General features: G+C 44.7%; 1 pseudogene across 1 annotated transcript in view; it reads right to left on the bottom strand.

Moving 5' to 3' along the window:
• The window catches only part of LOC146869403 (E3 ubiquitin-protein ligase TRIM39-like), a 69,132-nt pseudogene that overhangs the window by 6,375 nt on the left and 45,257 nt on the right, over positions 1-17,500 (bottom strand). Inside the window, exons 4-5 of the transcript XR_014959546.1 lie at positions 15,732-15,754; positions 6,648-6,700 (exon numbers count right to left, since the gene is read on the bottom strand). The product of XR_014959546.1 is annotated as an E3 ubiquitin-protein ligase TRIM39-like (transcript). The remainder of the gene's footprint in view (positions 1-6,647; positions 6,701-15,731; positions 15,755-17,500) is intronic.

Raw genomic sequence — 17,500 nt, 5'->3', positions numbered from 1 at the left:
CACCATACATTGAATGATCTCTGGTCCCTTGCACCTTGAAAGGGTCACTCGAAATGTGGTAACTGCGTGGTATGTGATTTTACAATTGAGGCCAAAGAGTTTGTTTTCAAAGATATCAAAACTGAATTGAAAATGTTCACAAACTGTAATACATGCAATGTTGTGTATGCTATCTTCTGCCCGTGCAACAAAATATACGTTGGACAAACAACACAAAAGATCCGTCTACGAATCTCCCAACACAGGAGCAGAATCAGGTGCAAAACATCGAATGCACCCTTGGTTGAATATTTCGAACAAAATGGACACTCTGAAAACGATATTCGTTGGATTATTATCACTGTGGTGAAACTACCTCCAAGAGGAGGCGACATCTCGAAAATACTGAACAAAGAAGAACTTAAATGGATCCTAAAAACAGACAGCTTAAATACTGGATTGAACCGCCTTGAGGACTGGGCCTCATTGATATAACATAATTCCGATGTGTATGTGTATGATCGATACTGTTTATGTTCTCTAAATTGCCCAAAAAGTTGTTTTATTTTGCAATTGTAAATTATATGTCATCATAACTCTGTTTATAAACTACAGGTCACTCCCCTCTATGCACAGCCAACACTTCCAAAATGGCGTCTTCACCTTGTTTTTCTCCTTACGTTAGTGCCTCCCCCTCACTTCGGATCACTTCTGACCACGCCATCGCTTATACTTCTCTATATGCACTGGCTATTCTCCATAATCCAATTGATGTTAATGCTGTCATCTTGAAATGATACTGTACTGAAGTTCTTTAATTAGCACGTGTTTGAGACTATGTATGCACCTGGCTACTCTCCTTAATCCAAGTGCTTCTAATGCCGCCATCTCGAATTTTCACCGCGCTGAGTTTCCTTATTTAGTATGTAACTGAGCCTATGTATGCACCTGTCAGAACGTTACAATCGTTCAATTGTTTCTGAATTATTGCCTAGATGCTACCTGCGCACTATTTTACCCTCCCACACTCCTTGGTTAGACTCAACATCACCGCTGATACTATCGCACTAAGACGCCTGACTAATTATGTGTCCAAGCATGTTCAACAATACCCCACCCTCACTCATCATAATTTTAACCTATTTCGCAGCGATTGCACTCGCCTTGTTTGACACTCCTGCATACACTTGCCTGTGCACTTAACTATTTAGCATGGCTCAACGACTTCTCTAACTGTTCTTCTCAATGCCCCATCGTGGCCTTACGTTACTAGGTTAACCACCACACCTTGTCTACACATCATATTATATACATGGTCCATATACCACTTGAGCACACCAGCCCTTTTTCACGTCCCATACGACTCATACGACTCACAACCTACCTCTTCCTATGTGGCTCTCGTATCTTAATGCATGCTAACCAGAACTTTCAGACTCTGAAATGCATGTTTTTGTCACTGCGTTGCCACTATTAAGTTTCCTAGTTATCTGTAATCCTCCTAACTGTTTCGCGTATGTATCTTTCTTCCCCCCTTGCTCTCCCAGGCTAATGAGGCTCTATTTAACAGGCATGTTATTTAAGTCCTGATGATGATCCGCTCATTCTTCAAACGGATCGAAACTCCGTCAACACCCTAAAGCACCTTATACGCAAAAAACCTTTCGTTCATTCCGCTGTAAAGGTGTTTTGTAGTGATTTGTTCTTGTAACACTGTATATCCTCCTTGTGTAACAAACCGGAAAAGCTTTGCCTGAGCCCCTTGTTGTTCGTTTTCTCCCTTGTTTATGTACTCTACTGGCTAAATAGGACACAGGATTGTGTCCCATTTTATGTATTGTTTAGTATGATTATATCCTAAGCCTACAAGTAAATATCAGACCTCTGTCCGGCTGGACAAGTCCACTAAATATAGCTACGATTGAGTCTATATTCATTCCTTTGGTTTCCATTTCACTTTCTGGGGACCACTGTTGTTGAAAACAGTCATTCGTATGGGCTGCATAAACACTCGAGCTGGTGGGGAGTGTTGGGGTTGAAACTTTGTGATGAGGGTTTGCATACTGGCTATCCTGGCTGGATTGGGGTATGCCAGAGCTTTGGAAGTGTCTATTGTGGCCCCTAGATACTGATGTCGGTAGGAGGGCTGGAGATGTGACTTGGTGAGGTTTATTGTGAACCCCAAGTCGTGGAGCTGCTGAATTGTTTGGTAAGTGTGGTGAACACACTGGATGTGTGACTTAGCTTTCATTAGCCAGTCGTCCAGGTATGAAAACACATGAATCTGTTGTCTCCGCAAGTGTGCGGCTACTACCGTGATACAGTTTGTGAAGACCCTGGGTGCTGTGGTTACTCCGAATGGGAGAACCTTGAACTGATAGTGTTGGCCGTCCACTGTAAACCTTGGATATTTCCTGTGAGCAGGGTGTATAGGAATATGGAAGTAGGCGTCCTTGAGATCTAAAGTGGCAAGGAAGTCGCCTTGTTGCAGCAGTGGAAGGACTTGTTGAAGAGTGATCATGTGGAAGTGATCTGACTGTACGAAGAGATTGAGAGGTCTGAGATCCAGTATTGGTCTGAGAGTACCGTCCTTTTTGGGTACTAGAAAGTACAGGGAGTAAACCCCTGTTCCTTGATGCTGTAGGGGAACTGGTTCTATTGCATGCTTTTGAAGCAGTGAGAGAGCTTCCTGTTTGAGGAGCATTAGATGTTCCGTGGACATTGGATGCTGGAGGTATGTTGGGGGGAGTTGCAGTAAGTTCCAGGCAGTAACCATACTGGATCATTTGCTTTACCCACCTGTCTGTGGTGATGGAGTTCCAGACAGGTAGGAACTGTGAGAGTCTCCCTCCGACCGGAGTGGAATGGTCTGGGGGGAGTGTAGGGAAATCATTGTTTGGTAGTGGGGGAGGCGCGAGTGTTACCTCGGCCTCTGCCTTTGTTGTTATTTTCCCTCTACCCACCTCTGAAATATCCCTTGTTGGGGGAAGTTTGTGTGGGGCTTTTGTAGGAGGAGGAAGCAGTGTCTGCGCTGATGTTTTTGGATGCGCCCCCGTAAAAGGAGCGATGAAAGGAGCCTTGTGTGGATGTAGACTGTAATGATCCCATAGATTTTGCTGTGTCTGTGTCTTTCTTTTTTTCTAAAGCTGTGTCTACAGCTGGGCCGAACAAGGTGTTCTTGGTCGAACGCTGGTTTAAGATAGTAGTTTGCACTTCATGTTTAAAACCAGAAATGCGCAACCATGCATGTCTGCGTAGTAAGACACTGGTGTTGACAGATCTAGATGTGGTGTCTGCTGCATCGAGGAGACATTAAATGGATGCATTTGTAATTAACTTGCCCTCCTGGACCAGATCATTGGCTTTGGCCTTGTATTGGTCAGGCAAATGCTGAATTAGGTCCTCAAGCTCATCGTAGTGAGCCCTATCATACCTGGCAAGCAGTGCGTGTGCATTAGCTATCCTCCAGTGATTGGCTGCTTGGGAGGCAACTCGTTTGCCTGAAGCGTCTAGCAGTTTAGACTCTTTGTCTGGAGGTGGAGCATCACCGGAGGTTTGGGAATTGGCACGTTTCCCTGCATTGGACACTACCAAAGAATCTAAAGGGAGTTGTCCTTCAATGTAGGTGGGACCATCGGGGTGGGTTTATATTTCTTATCAATGCGAGGATTGAGAATTCTGGTCCTGACAGGGTCTTTGAAGACGTCTGGAGCGTGTTTAATGACACCTTTGAGCATGGGCAATATTTGTATTGTCTTTTGTGACCGGGCAAAAGTATCTACCAGGAAGTTTTCCTCCATGGGGTCTGAATGCAGTTGTACGCCATGATATTGGTCAGCCCTAGCAATAAGCTGACTAAACCCTATGTTGTCATCTGGGGGAGATGGCCGTGTTGGGTATGCATCTGGGTCAGGAAGGTCTGGCGGATCTGCAGGATCATTGTAAGGAATTCTGGCGAGAGACAAAGGTTGCAGACCTTGTGGTGGTCGCTGTGTGGAAATTTAGCTCCGAACTGGGGGTATTTCTTAAATGGAGTCCTTTCCATTAGCCGTAGGCCCGAATGGCGCCGATAGGCCCAGCGGCCCACGTCTACAACCGGAATTGAGTATTTTTGAGTTAGCGCGTCGAAGAGCACGTGAACTAAAACAATACCGTCGAGTTGTGATGGTTTGCGTGTCGAAAAGGTTTGGGAAAACACGGTACCGAACCGGACCGCCGAAGTTACATCCGAACCCGATGGCGGAAAAAAACAATCTGAGGATGGAGTCGATGCCCATGCGCAATATCAATCAAGGCAGGGAGTCACCTATCTCTACAAAGACTTCTTCCAAGACAACAACAAACTGCAATCATCCGAGCCCAACACCAGATGGCGATCTATGCAAAAGAATGAATTCTGCAGCTCATATGCCTCGAACATTTAAGGTTCTGCCCAACTTGTATTCCAAGTGACACAGTATTACCACATGCAGGATTACCACATGCAGTATTACCACATGCAGTAATACCACATGCAATATAACCGCATGCAGTATTACCACATGCAGGATTACCACATACAGTATAGCCATGTGCAGCATAACCACATGCAGTATAGCCACATCCAACATAACCACATGCAGTATTACCACAGGCAGGATTTCCTCATGCAGTATAAACACATCCAATATTACTGCATGCAATATAACCACATACAGTATTACCACATGCAGTATAGCCATGTGCAGCATAACCACATGCAGTATTACCACATGCAGGATTACCACATGCAGTATTACCACATGCATTATAGCCATGCGCAGCATAACCACATGCAGTATTACCACATGCGGTTCCACTCAACCAGATATTACAGGGTACACATTCCACTTTGGCTGAAATTACAGAAATTGTAGCAGGAAAATGACAAATAGTATTCAGGAATTATCTGCAGAAATAAAGTGCAGCAGTACTCTACTGTTGTCTTGTGTTGTGTGTGTGCGTGCATGGCATGAGAGCATATGTGCGTGATGCAACGGGCCTAACTGCGAGTGCATGGTGTGAGTGTAGACTGTGAGGGTAGATCTTATAAACTGTGTGTGTGTGTGCAATCGGCCAGTGTAGGTGCATGCACTAGGCCAGTGTAGATGCATGTGCTAGGTCAGTGTAGGGTCACAAGCGAGGTCAGAGTAGGTTCATGAGCTAGGTCAATGTTGGTTTATGCGCTAGGTCAGTGTTGGTTTATGTGCTGGGTCAGTGTAGGCGCATGCTCTAGGTTAGTGTGGGTGCATGTGCCAGGTCAGTTTAGATGCATGCGTTGGGTCCGTGTAGATGCATACGCTAGGTCCCTGTTGGTGCTAAAACTCTGGAAAATAGAATGTGTTATGTGGTAAATACCAAATTCTGAGGTATTTCCCATTCAATAGTCCCAGAATACTGCAGGAACTGAGTTGCTCGCAGTTGTCAAGCCTAGCAGTATCAATAATGTGAGGTGTGAAATTACCGCATCTGAATTTCCGATAAACTTAGCAGGAAAGTCCAAGGGGAAGAATGATTTAAACAAAGGAAATGCGTCAGCAAGTATACAGAGTGGAGATGAGTAGGAATCTAGAAAGATCTGGAAAAAACAAAGTTTAGAGACACAAATCAAGTAACTGTACCCTGACATGAGTGCACGTTACCACTAGATGCCACACAATACCATACCATACCATACCACACCACAACATACCATACCACACCACACCACACCACACCATACCATACCGCCATCCCATTCCATCCATTACCACCATACCAAACCATCCCATACCACTATACCATATTATACCATGATCTCACCCTATAGTACACCACACCATACCATCATAACATTCCATACCATACCAGTCGACACCATCCCATCCAATCCCATCCCACCATAACATACCATAACATTCCGTAGCACACCACACCGTAGCATACCACACCACACCCTACCTTAGCCCACCACACCACACCATAGTATACCATACCACACCACACCATACCATACCATACCACACCATAGCATACCACACCATTCCATACCATAACACACCACACTATACCATAGCCCACCACACAATAACACACCACACCATACCAAACCATAGCACACCACACCATACCATACCATAGCATACCACACTATACCATAGCATACCACACCATACCATACCACACCAAACCATACCATATCATAACATACCATAGCACACCACACCATACCATTCCGCCATCCCATTCCATCCATTACCACCATACCAAACCATCCCATACCACTATACCATGATACCATGATCTCACCCTATAGTGCACCACGCCACACCATCAGAACATTCCATACCATACCAGTCCACACCATCACATCCAATCCAATCCATCCCACCATAACATCTCATAACATACCATACCATTCCGTAGCACACCACACCACACCATAGCATACCACACCGCACCATAGCATACCACACCACACCATACCATACTATAGCACACCAAACCATACCACGCAACACCACACCATAGCCCACCACACCATACTACACCACACCACACCATACCATAGCATACCACACCATACCATAGCACACCACACCACACCATATCACGCCATATCATTTTCATGAACAGTAATATTCAGAGCTAATCATCGCAATGATATTTACCTTTATAACTCTTCATCACCACCTCTGGTTTCTGAATCTTCACATTATTACACCTGTAATAACACACACATCATCTTTGTATTAAAGAGCAATGACAGCTACAGGAACAAAGGATGAACATCACATAGGACCTGTAGTTGAAATAAGATTCAGTGTTAAGAGCAGCGCCTGCGGACTAGAGCTCAGTGTGAGTTACTGTTCATACACAATAGTCAAAGCTCTAACGATATCCAAAAGTACCTTTAACATCTTATGACAGGATGTGGGTGTTCTAAGGCAGATAGCTCGGTGAGACCAGCGCGCTTCATGTGATGCTGTGGAGTGCCTCAGCATGGGTCTTCTAGGAGCGGCCGTTGGCTGAGTGAGGGGGGGCAGTTGAGTAACAGGTTACATCTCGTGTATATACTTAATAAAAACCTTCTTACCTGAGGTACACGTGAATTCCCGACAGCACCCACAACACAACACTACAACACCCAATCCCAGCCGGGCTAAACCTTGTCACCATCTTCTACAACCAAGATGTTGGGTAGCTTTAGTGGGATATATACGAACGATTTGAACCCAGACCGCTTAGTAATAACAAGCATTTGCAATGCAATAGGTCTCGCAGTTACGCGAGTTTAAGCTGTTGGCATTGTAAATGACAATGCCTTTTATTTATGTTCTAATAAGCATAACAAAAAAGGCATTGTCGTTTAGAATGCCAATAGCTCAAACTCGCATAATTGCGAGACCTATGGCATTGCAAATGTTGCTAGCAGCCATTACAAGACTCAGTGATTTAGTACCCTGTCCTGAAGTAAAAAAATATTAATATAAGGGGGCAGGGTAGGGATAGTGTGACCACCTCAACACCATGGGGGGGGGGGGTCAACAATGGACCCCTCTTGGTCCAATAAAGAAAACAAATTTGCCAAAAATTCAGCGATACCATGAGACTCTTGTGGGATTGGGTCAAAAATGGCAGCCAGGCCATATTTAAATAGCTTATCCTCACTGTGCCCACCTCTGAGGCTGGATTCATAAAGGGGAGGGGGCTACGTGATCCCCCTCTCTGACCCTCAAAAAGCCCCGGGAAGTGCAGCCCTAGGGGCAAAATTTGTTTCTATGGTGAGGGGGGCAGCACGGTTCCCCTCCCCGAGCCTTTAAATGACACTCGGAGTCCACCCCGGGACCAAAATTTTAGAAAATGGGGAGGAGGGCAAAGCAGTCCTATCCTGAAACTCCAAAGGCCCTGTGTAGCCTGCCCCTAGTCCAAAAGTTTACAAAATGGGGCAGGCGCCTTGAGTCCCCCCCCCCCCTGGACCATTAAAAGCCCTGGGAGCCCACTCCTGGGCCGATTACTTTAAGGGAAGGGGGCCACGAGGCCCTCCTCCCTGACCCATTAATGCCCCCAGGGACACACTTCCACGTTGTGGCTCAGTAGCTATGTCCTGGGAGCCCACCCCCAGGACAAGGTGGTTTCCCTGCCCGCAGCAGTTTGTACAGTGAAAGTGAAAGAATTTATGAGTGCAAGAGACTTAGTTTGAGGCTGTGTGTGTGTGTGTGTGAGAGAGAGAGAAACAGGACTGTGTATTTGTGTGTAGGGGCAGAGGTAGTTTGTGTGTCCTTGAAAGACAGAAAGAAAGAATGCATGTGAGGCAGGTGGTGTGTGAAAGAGAAAGAGCGAAAATAGAGAGTAGTGAATCTTTATGTGTCAGATAGTTAGAAAGACATATGAAGGGTGCGGAGTGAGAGGAAGAGAAGTTAGTGTGTGTGTGTGAATGAGAGACAAAATAATGTGGGTGTACCTTAGCGTAAGAGTGTGTGTTTGTGAGAGTTGGTGAGAACACATGTGTGATAGAGAGGAAATGTATGTCTGTGAAAGACAGTGAGTGTGTATTTATGTATGAGGGAAATTGTGTCTGGGAGACAAACTAGTGTGTGAGTAAGAGGTAGAGTGTGGGTCTGTGAGAGTCAAAGAGGGTGTGTGCGAATGAAAGATATGGTAGAATGTGTGTGAGATTGGGATGTATGTGAGAAGGAACGTGCATGTGTGTGTGTGCATGTGAGTGAGAGAGAGAGAGTTAGAGTGTCTGTGTCGGTGGGATACAAAAATAACCTGTGTGTGTTTGAAAAAGCGTTGGGACAGCAATGTGTTGTGTGTGCAGGCGTGTTAAAAAGGGACATAGAAGGGGGAAGAGCGTGTGTGTGTATATGTGTGTGCGCAAGCATGTGTGTGCGCGAGCACGCGGGTGGGACTGTTGGGAGTGTAGACAATGAAACAAAGTCTGTATGCAATACACGTGTTCAGTCTAGAACTACAGTTCCTTCTTTATCCTAGTAATGTGCTGTGATTCAGACAGACATGCTAAATTTCGATGCCCCGTGTCCCCCTGAAGGTACCGATACATACTTGGTCCAGGTGGTGAAGTATGAGAGAGGAGGGTGTTTGTGTGCATGTGTGTGAGAGCGAGAGGAAGGAGAGTAGGTTTCGAATTAGGTGTGCGGGAGGCATATTGAGTACAGAATATTTAGATGACAACTTTTTATTGCTACTATGGGATCTTATGATGGTTAGAACTGTTAACGTGACAGCGCTGTGATAACGGCTTCGAATAGCAAGGCAACGTGCAGGTGCGCATGCACGCCGATGTGTGCGTGCTTCGTAGGCATTTTACAAAATGTCTTGAGATGGTAAAAATAGTCTATCACAATATTCTGAAAGAAATGATGCGCTAAAGTTCGCATGTTTACGAATATCTGTAATTATCTGTAAATTACGTCATATCTGAGTGCATGTAACTAAGTCTATATTCGTGTGTGTTAGCCATGTATTTATTTAGCAGTGCACTCACAGATCAATACATTTATAATTCGGTACATTGAACCGCATAGGGAACAGAGACACCAGCGCTTTCACTTACCAGTGGCGTAAAGTGGACGTTGGAGAAATATATACCGCAGGAAGTAAAAATAATGTAAAAAGGTCATATACATTTTAAAAGTCTGCGCCGTCACTTGTGAGGCGGTGTCCTTTCTTGTTATTGACAAACATGACGTATCCGCCGTACTGGCTCCAGACCGATTGAAGTTCTCATGGACTGCTGACACTTTGGTGCCTTCACACTCAGGATGTTTTTGTTGTTTGCGTGCAGGTTTTATGGCTTTTGCAGCTCAAACGATCAAAGTTATCCATGGGGGCATGTTGTAATGATGTTGTTGCTTCACTCGCCAAGACAATCACTCGCCAAGACAAGCCCGGCGGAGCGTGGCGCGCGCGCGCTTGGGGGCGGGGAGCGGACCCTTTGAAGTGCTCCCAAAAAGCGGATTGCATGGCGGCACGATGCGCGTGATTGTGCGCGTGCTAGCCATGCAATCCGCTTTTTGGGAGCACTTTTAAAACCCCACAATAGTCTCGCTTTGCGATCGCTTACGCGATAGCAAGGCGAGACCTAAAAAACTGGTTGCAAAACAAAAACTCCCACGTCTTCCGGAACAGCAGATTTTAGGCCGTAGGGAAAGGATCACAGAGGGAGAGATAAGGGAACAGGTTCGGAGGCTCAGTAATGGGACAGCAGCAGGCCCAGACGGGATCCCATCTGAACGCTATAAAAATTGATAAACTCTTACGTCTCTCTCTGGGTATCTTATTTTAATTAGATCTCTCTGGAAGGCTGTTAAATTCCACCTTCCTAATATGAGGCAACTGTGGTTATGGTCCTTACGCCGGGTCAAAATGCTAGGTTAGCAGAGTCCTATAGACCTGTATCTTAGTTGAACTCTGATTACAAAATGTTTACAGGAATCTTGGATAAGACGTTGTCATATGTCCTTCAAAAGTTGATCCATTTCGATCAAAAGTGGTTTGTGCCTGGAAGGAAGCTCTATGAATTACCCAATGACTTATCGGTGCGAATGGTATGGCCAAGGCCTCTAATCTACTGTTAATAATCACAAGAATTGGGGGAGTGGTTTGAGTCCAAGGCAAGATGGGCGCGCACTAGCGCTGCTCCGCCGGCTGGGGAAACAATCTGGCAACAATCCGGGCCAGATTTCGGCATCGTTAACTGTAATGGCATCCAGGGTAACCAGGATCTCATGAAAGAAGTTCCGGAGGAGACTGAAGCAAGAGAGGGTCGTCAGCTTCATATGGGCATCCAGGAGAGCCAGGATCTCATGAGAGAAGCTCCGGAGACTGAAGCAAGGGAGGGTCAGCAGCTTTATATGGGCATCCAGGGGAGCCAGGATCTCATGAGAGAAGCTCCGGAGACTGAAGCAAGGGAGGGTCAGCAGCTTTATATGGGCATCCAGGGGAGCCAGGATCTCATGAAAGAAGCTCCGGAGGAGACTGAAGCAAAGGAGGGTCGACAGCTTTATATGGGCATCCAGGGGAGCCAGGATCTCATGAAAGGAGGTGACTGAAGCAAGGGAGGGTCGGCAGCTTTATATGGGCATCCAGAGGAGCATGGATCTCATGAAAGAAGCGCCGGAGGAAACTGAAGCCAGGGAGGGTTGGCAGCTTTATATGGGCATCCAGAGGAGCCATGATCTCATGAAAGAAGCCCCAGAGGAGACTGAAGCAAGGGAGGCTTGGCAGCTTTATACGGGCATCCAGCGGAGCCGGGATCTCATGAAACAAGCTCCAGAGGAGACTGAAGCAAGGGAGGGTCGGCAGCTTTATATGGGCATCCAGGAGAGCCAGTATCTCATGAAACAAGCTCCGGAGGAGACTGAAGCAAGGGAGGCTCGGCAGCTTTATACGAGCATCCAGCGGAGCCAGGATCTCATGAAAGAAGCTCCGGAGGAGACTGAAGCAAGGGAGGGTCAGCAGCTTCATATGGGCACCGAGGGGAGCCAGGATCTCATGAAAGAAGCACCGGAGGAGACTGAAGCAAAGGAGAGTCGGCAGCTTTATACGGGCATCCAGGGGAGCCAGGATCTCATGAAAGAAGCTACGGATGAGACTGAAGCAAGGGAGGGTCGGCAGCTTTATATGGGCTTCCAGGGGAACCAGGATCTCATGAAAGAAGTTCTGGAGGAGACTGAAGCAAGGCAGGGTCAGCAGCTTTATATCAGTAGATCAAAGATGGCGTCCCTTTGTGATATAGCAAAGAAAATTATAACATCCTATTGCTACACCTCTATTTTGCTAAGAAATGGGCAGTTCTCCTTCCTACAAAAGGGCAAAACTATAAGAAATATTCAGCAAACACATACGTTAGACACTCCAGGTAGAGGCGTCTTGGCTCACAGCTTACTTAGCTGGAAGGTGATATGAGTAACTTTTTCTCCATATAAAGTATCCATATCAAATTAGTGTCCTTTTCTTACACCATCCTGAGGATTCTAAAGGTACCCAAGGTTTGTGTATTCTCCTGGAAGGGACCCAGAAATTAGCCAAAATACAGTTACATTTTGGGGGAAAATAGGAAAAACGTACTGGAAGATGAAAGCGTCTGTTTTTTCCCTGCAAATGGTATCAACAAATGGTTTATGGTGCTGATATCACCATCTTCCCAGCACTGACAGACTTTTGTCAGAAAACCGAATTTATTTACAAAGTTTTGGCATTTTACTGGGACTTTGCCCATTTTTGCTATTTTTTGTGCTTTAAACCTCCTTTCAGTAATTGGTAGAAATGGGTATGAAAGCAATAATGATCCTGGAAAGCTATACATTTCTGAAAAGTAGACAAAACTCTGAGTTCAGTAAGGGGTCATTTGTGTAGATTCTTCAAGGTTTTCATATAGAACCTAACAGTTAAAAATAGGGAAAATTGAAAATGAGTTGAAAATTCAGCCATTTGTGCCAACGTTGTCACCGGTAACTTCTTTTAAGTATGACAGATTTTTTTAAAGCAATATACCGTTACATCCACAGGACCCTTCTGGTTGTGGGGATATATAGGACTTGTAGGTTCACCAAGAACCCAGAGCCAGTAACTGAGCTGCGCCTTGCTATGGTCTTTCATTGTGTACCGGGTGTACAGCAATTCACTCGGTAAAATATAAAGAGTGAAAAATAGGTATCGAGGAAAACTATTTTGAAGTGGTTATTTGCACAGCTCCATATATGTGGGTACCTATACCAGCAAGTGAATTAGAGGGCTTTTTTGAAAATTATACTTTTTTACACACTGGATAAATGCATATAAAGTCAATTGGCAAAAACACTTCTTCTACTATTCTATGTTTCCCGAAGTCTCCCGGTAAAAATGGTGCCTCACTTGTGTGGGTAGGCCTAGTGCCAGCGACAGGAAACAGCCCGAAACGCAACGTGAACACACCATATTTTTACAGTGAAAACTGACCCTTTCTTTGTGAAGTGCCTAGCTGTAGATTCTGAACCCTAGCTCTGCCGGCACCTAGGGAAACCTAGCAAACCTATACATTTTTTAATACTAGACACCCAGTGGAATCCAGGATGGGGTAACTAGTGTGGCTTTTACCAGGTTCTCTTACCAAGAATTCCTTGCCAAACTCAAACTTTATTAAAAAAAACACATTTTCTTCACATTTCTGTGATGGAAAGTTCTGGAATTTGCGTGTATCCACAAAATTCCACACACCCTGCATTCCCCAAAGTCTTCCGATAAAAAAGATACCTCACTTGTGTGGGTAGGCCTGGTGCCCGTGACAGGAAACGGCGCAAAACACAACATGGATACACCACATTTTTACAGTGAAAACCTACCCTTTTTTTGCAAAGTGCTTAGCTGTAGACTTTGAAGTCCTGCTCTGCTGGCACCCATGTAAACCTAGCAAACATATAACATTTTGAAAACTAGACATCCAGGGGAATCCAGGATGGGGCGACTTGTGTGGCTTCCACCAGGTTCTCTTCCCAGAATCCCTTGCAAACCTAGGTGAGGTATCATTATTTGCTCGGGAGAACAAGGAGAATGTTGGGTGGTAGGACATTTGTGCCGGCATGGTGATCCCACGCAAAAAATTACAGAGAAAGTGATTTTCTTTTACTTACATTTGAGGCTTGCAGGGGATTCTGGGTAAGAAAACGTTGAGGGATCTACGCATGCCATATCTCATTGGACTCCCCGAGTTGTCTAGTTTTCAGAAATGAGTGGGTTTGGTAGGTTCCCCTAGATGGCCTCGATCCCAGGGGCAAAACCAGGTCGTTTTAAGATGGGTGATTTTGAAGTCTCCACAATATGATTAGGGCCCTTGCATGTCATGGGTACCTGACCCACCCACACGAGTGAGGTATCATTTTTATCGGGAGACCAGGGGGAGCGCTGAGTGTCAGAAAACTTGTGTCAGTCCTGTGATCCTAGAACTTTCTCACACAGACATTTGAGAAAATTTAGATTTTTTCAGCAAAATTTGAGGTTTGCAGGGGATTCTGGCTAGGGAAACGTTGGGGGATCTATGCAAGCCATACCTCCCTGGACTCTCCCGGGTCTCTAGTTTTCAGAAATGTGTGGGTTTGGTAGGTTACCCTAGATGGCCTCTTTTGGTATTATACTGACCGATCACCACCAGTCAGTCATAAAATGCTTCTTGCTTATTTCCCACTCCACTAGGAAATTCACAAGACAAATATTCATACATTGGCCCTTTCAATTGTATTGCACTACACATGTAATCACTTCCCCCGTTTCACCTGGATGATCAGTTTCCATTCTGAACTGGTCTACTTTTATATGTTGTTATTTGCACTGCCCTTTCTACTACTCAGGAGACTTCGCTCTCCTTGCGGTCTACTAATGTTTACTTTTCCGCACACTACTATTTTTCCCTCGGCATGGTCGAATATACATACAATTTTATATATATTTTAAATAGACTCTGACAAGATCTGCTCTGCATCTCTCGGACTACTTTTGGATACTGTCCTTAATACAGGGCGCTCAGGTATTCTATATTCTTATTAAATCTCACTACTAAAGTTTATTCTATCCTTGCATGCAAAATGGAACACTAAACATGCATATTTCTTCATATCTTATAGAGCACAATGCATGTAAAATCTAGTTTTTTGCTTGTATTATAATATATACAGGCATTCTCTATGTCCCCCTTCCTTGGGTTCTCATCTTTCGTTCAACATCGCCTATCATGGCTAACACTTTTTATGGCTTTGGGTGAGCTGACGCTACAATGCATTTTTACACAATATCCTCATTGCGTTGTGACCGGCATATATAATCTCACGTCACTATTTCCCAACGCCTCATCACTGCTATTTGAAGTTTTGACACGTAAGAATTTTACGTAAAAGATTTCATGAGAGATGATGTTCCATTCCAATGTATGTATATTTTCTGCACCCTTGACAAAGCCCAATGGACGAAACACGCGTCAGCTGCTTGTGCTCGTATAGACCAGATATTGGCCGTTCCTGCTTATATATAAACTGAACATTGTGGAAACTACAAATGGAATAAAATAACTTCACAAAAAAGAACAACAAATTTAATGGACTTCATATTAGGACTACTTTATTTATTAAATGGAATTTCTATGTGTGCTCTAGTACTTATTATTTGTTATATTTGTTGCCAAGGACACTGTCCTAAGCAGGTGAACACCCTCGGTGGCAGGGTGTTTGCCGTCCCATGGTAGCACCTCTACCCCACATGAAGATATATGTGTATGATCCAACATCCCTGACAATAGTGCTGAACATTGGATCTGCAATTGTTGTGAGCAGAGCCACCATATGTGTCTCTAAAGTTAGGAAATTATGTCTTAGTTTATGCACAACTCTGAATTTAGGAAAACCTGGGGAACTTTTCCAGAATGGGCTTGCTTTTTTGTTCAGGGTACTTTTCGTACGACTTCAGTTAGGCTTTAAAGATACAAATATGTATAGAACAGCAGCTCATTTCTGTAGCAATTATTTCAAGACTCAAAAGAGTTTGCTAAAAACTTGCAGGGATTTCTGAAAATTTAAGAGAGTTTCCTGATGACGCAGGGGAGGTTTCTGAGGACTTAAGATTTTTTTTGAGAATGTAAATTGATTTTACGAGGATCTGAAAGTTTCCTAACACTTTGTGTGAGCTCAGCAGTGGCATTTACACACAGCAGCATTGAATCCTGCTCCTTACACACTGATAGGAGGATAATAAACCAGCCTTACCTGCTTAGGGTGCTTCTGACATCCTGCAAAACAGGGAAACAAACACAGTGAAATCAGTTTCCAGAGGAGATGTTAAAGTTTTGGCAGTATTTTTAAGAGTGAAACACTTAACTATCTATGGTTAGAAAACAGTGACTGGGGTCACATGACACAGCACATTCTGGGGTATTGCATGACTAAGCACAAAATGTGATATTCAGAATGAGGTCACAAGATATAACAGAAACTGATATTCGGAATGGTAATGACACAGCACAGTGTCATTCTGAATGGAGTCACAAAACACAGCACATTCTGATATTCTGAATGAGGTCACTTGACACATTGTATGATGTTCTCAACAGGGTCACATGCATGGGCATCATTTAGGGATTGCCAGGGGTCACAGCTGTGACTCCAGGCTTGCCCCTTGTGACCCCTGACACTGCTTGTGCAACCTCTGGCTTCAGAGGTAGAAAAATGAGTACCAAGAACACAGAAGCAGCTCACCCTTATGGGAGTCGTGCTCCATCTTTGTTTTCAGCCAATTTTATATTACACTAATAGTGAATGATAGATTATTATTCACTGTTAGTGTAATAAAAAATGGGGCACGAGGATCTAGAATGAGTACTTCTGTGGCAGTGACAAATAAAAAATGCTTTTAAATGTATGTAGGGTAGAAGCTTGGGGATCGGAGTGTGGTTGTGTGTTTGTGAGTGTGTTTGTACGTGTGAGTAACAGTGAGTGTCAGTGACAGGTACTGTGTGAGAGCCACTAAAAGGGAGTGAGTGAGAATAAGTGAGGATGAGCGTCAGTGAGTATGAGTGAGTCAGAATGTGCAACAATAAAAGTGAGTGCGCAAGTGAAAATGTATGAGTGAGTAAGAGTTGGAGTGAGTGTGAGTGTGAATGAAGGAGAGAGAATGAGTGATACAGAGTGTGTGAGAATGACAGTTAGAGCAAGTGAGTATGAGTAAGTATGTTGGAGTCAGAGTAAGAATGAGAGAGAGTGAGGTAGACTGAGTGAGAATGAATGATTGAGTGTGGTTTAGTAAATGTGAGTGAGAATATGATGTAATGCTTGCTAGTCTGCCATTGGCCCTTACATACTGAAGGTAATTTGTGGCTTATAAAGGGACCTATGGAAAAATTCTACTGCTGGAATACTGGAGGCAATTGCTGGCATGGACAGGCACCTGTGAAAACTACTGCTACTGGCACACTGGAGGCAATGGTTGGCATAGGGGGTAACTGTGGCAAGATACAGGCACTAGCTCATTGGAGATGCTTCCTGGCATAAGGGAGGAAAACCATGACATACGGGGTCAACAATCACAAAATTCTAGTCCTGATGTACTAGATGTAATTCCACCCAGGTGCGATTTCTCCATGGGGGCATTGCCCCCCTGTATTTGCTGCCCCCTGAACCCTAGTATGCATTTAGACAGTTTATATTCCCGGTCGCGGTGCTTAAATTACAGGGGTGGGCAGGCTGCACATTGCAAGCAGCAGACTTTCAATTTATGAGTGGGCGGGGGCGTGGCATCATTATAGACAGCACCGGAAGTGTGTCTGGGTCTAAAGATGTGTAAGTCAGGATGGATGGATGTCTTCCGATGACCAACCCTGCATGCGCACATAAGGCCTCTCCTACCCGCACAACGTTAGTGAGCCAGGGATCCTATCCGCAGCGACCCGGTCTCTAAAGGAGAGTTGACTTTGCCTGCTCCAGCCAATCCCCACGCTGCTCTTACGCTGTGAAACAGATTCTCGATTGGCTCAAGAGGT

Source organism: Triturus cristatus, chromosome 1_1 (assembly GCF_964204655.1).
Source record: "Triturus cristatus chromosome 1_1, aTriCri1.1, whole genome shotgun sequence".
Lineage (NCBI taxonomy): Eukaryota > Metazoa > Chordata > Amphibia > Caudata > Salamandridae > Triturus > Triturus cristatus.
Note: the sequence above shows the minus strand (reverse complement) of the source record. Positions and strands in the feature narration are given on the sequence as shown.